This window comes from Saccostrea echinata, unplaced genomic scaffold (assembly GCF_033153115.1).
Source record: "Saccostrea echinata isolate AGI-Se365-2 ecotype Australia unplaced genomic scaffold, CSIRO_AGI_Sech_v1 ptg000012l, whole genome shotgun sequence".
NCBI classification, from domain to species: Eukaryota; Metazoa; Mollusca; class Bivalvia; order Ostreida; family Ostreidae; genus Saccostrea; species Saccostrea echinata.
Genome location: NW_026889761.1, coordinates 8879200 through 8882234, shown reverse-complemented (window position 1 = coordinate 8882234; position 3035 = coordinate 8879200). Strand labels below are relative to the sequence as shown.

At 38.1% G+C, this 3035-nt stretch overlaps 1 pseudogene; it reads right to left on the bottom strand.

Moving 5' to 3' along the window:
- Window positions 1–349: 349 nt before the first annotated feature.
- LOC133184961 (uncharacterized) lies at window positions 350–2576 on the bottom strand (annotated as a pseudogene).
- Window positions 2577–3035: the final 459 nt, after the last annotated feature.

Genomic DNA, 3035 nt, shown 5'->3' with positions numbered 1-3035 from the left:
ATAAATCGTAAATTTAATGAAAAGTCTACTTTCATTTTCGATACACAGCCGTAAAATAAGAGAGTACGGTGGTGAATCCGGTTGGCGGATCCAAGTTAGTGACAATTTTGACCTAGAGAACTAGGACCCAAAGAAATAACTTATAAGGGGTGGGTGATGCAGGTAAGTATAGATATATCGTAAACAGAGGTTTTACCCTTAAAAACCTCCAGTTTACATCAATATCTATACTTACCTGCATCAACTTTTTGCAGAATTTGTAGCAGAATTAGGGCGGGATAATGATAAGTTGTTTTACTATCTACATAATAATAAAAATAAAGATTGCACTCGCCATTAAAGGTGTACTCTATTTCTGTTCTTTTCCCTTTGCCCATCTTGAAGTGTCAAGGACTGAAGACCTGGCAAACCGAGCTTCATCTAGATCTTGAGGAACATCCCTCATGTAGAATGCAGTAAAAGTGGTTTCTGTTTCCCAGTGAGCTGTCTGTAAAATTTCTTCTACTGTTGCTCCATTGAAAAGGGCCCATGAAGTTGCCAGTCGTCTGGTGTCTCGTGCACATACCCTGCTTAAGGTTTCACTATTCAGTTCATACACAAATTTGACAAGAGATACAATCCATCTTGATATAGAATTTTTGAAAGCTGGTTTTTGTAGACCTGATTTGTAAGTTAAAAACAAACACTTTTCATTACCAGGAATTCATTGGTTCAAAAGGGTAATCACACAATTTCCATAGCACTGACGGTAGATCCCAATTTGGAAGTAATGGTCGCACATTTGGTTCAGAATTATAGATTCCTTTAATTAATTTTGATATATCAGTATTGTTACTGACTGAACTGTTACTCCAACCCTTGTGAATAGATGCTATAGCTGATCTATAACCTGTAATAGTGTTTTGCTTACAACTGCGTTCTTCATGCAAGTAGATGAAAAAGTCTGCCAAATCAGCTACAGTGACCTCAAAAGGATCTTTCTGTTTTGTGGTACACCATTCGCTGTAGATTCGTAGTCTAGCATCATACATTTTTCTTGTTGCGTTTCTTTAGCATCCCGTAAACTTTCTGCACTTGAGTGAAGAATGTCAAAATACTTCCCACAAAAAAGTTTAGGATTAAGAGTAGACTGTATAAGGAGCTTATTTTCAGTTGCCTTGTTTTTAAATGGCTCTTCGTGCCGCAACTGCACCCACTAAGATACGTGAAGTAACATCAGCCATTGACTTAAAAACTTGCATCAGTGCCTGAAGGGCCTCCGTCTTGTCCTCATCAGATACTACATTATCCACATATGAGGTAATAAGAGAAGCATATGTCAACTCTCTCAGGAAAAGACGCGACTCTTGATCAATCTTCCACAACTCATTGTTACGAGAATGCAATGTAGGATTACGGACACGGTAAGAATTTTTATTACCTTTCCTTGAGAAACTACTATCCTCAATGTTGTCATCAAGTGGTGGCGTTGTACAATACTTATCAAAATCTGCAGATGTTACTCTGTACTTCTCATCATCTGATGCTTTATAAGTGCGTATTGCACCTTTACGCTCGAACTCCTCATCTACATCAGTTAAAGTGTTCAAAATGTACCCATACAGGGGTAAAGATTGCTGTGGGGTAGATGCTTTTTTCCCCTATCAAGCGTTCTGACATATAGGACTTGAAATCTCGATCCTGATTTTCAGAAGCATTCACAGCATATATTTTTAAATTCCGAAGTTACCTTCTTAACAAAATTCTTCCAGTCTACTGTGCATGAATCATTAGTTTCGGTATGCACAGAACCTGCAACATAGTTATCAAACTCAGAATGGTTGTCCTCATCATGGACTTCAACAATATCGTCATTAAGTGAATTGTTCATAACAGGATCATTGTCACCTCTGTGACTTACAAGATCCTCATCATCCGAATCTCTCAAGTGTTGATCATCTGAAGGTCGAAATCTATCGAACCTTGTAGACCTACTGTCTGAACGTGTTGTAGACGGTTTTTCAGACTGTTTACTTGCGCCATGTACTAATTCTTTAACTCTGGTGTCTATCAAATTTAGCATGAAATTTTCTTGATACTGTTGCCACTGAGTTTCAAAATTCCCCAGCATAAAAGGGGGTAAATTACCCATTTGTGGTGGGAAAAAACCCTGTGCCAAATTGCCGCGATTTTGTCTCCCATCCGAGAGGGGTTGCGATTCTGATACAACTACGTTTCCCACAGAGGAAACTTGTTAATCAGAACAAGTGTTATTCCCCACAAAGAGAATTTCTGTTGCTGGATTCGACACTGTGGCCGATTTCTTACCAGATTCGGATTTCTTGCGTTCAATCATTTTATTCATTAACGTCCGTTTTTCCTCTGTCCAAGTTTTACAAACTTCACAAGGAAACGCTTCGTTACACACGCGATGTCTATAACATTCCGCGTGATCGTCTAACACTGTCATCTCTCTATTACATTTCTGACATATCTTGTACGATTCAGACATCGTAAATCGCAGGCTACTAAAATAATTAATCACAGAAGAAAACACGCTGTTTTTCTTCCAAGATGCCCGAACAAAACTGAAGCGGAAGTGCTTGCGCATTATGGGTATACACATAGTGTATGATACCACAGGGGTGGTCTCAAAGTTCAGGCAAGATCGTAGGCAGCCCGGGGGAAATGCAAAAAGTTGATGCAGGTAAGTATAGATATACCGTAAACAGAGGTTTTACCCTTAAAATCCTCCAGATTATTTGATATAACGTACGTCGTTAATAAATTGTTCAATCAAAAATTTACTAACGTGATATAGAATAAATACTAATTTGTGATGAGCCGAACTTTAAAATAATGTTTGTTTGACCTCAACCCACCGACTCAGGATGAAAAAATTGGGTCGGTAAATTTTTACTCAGAAAATTTCAATTTCAATGCTAAATTTTTAAAATCTATTGTCAAGAATACATAAAAAATTATTGCTTCCTGGAGGTTAAAAAAAGTTTTGAGTCGCGCCATATTTATCCAGTCGGTCGGAAGAGGGCAAACAA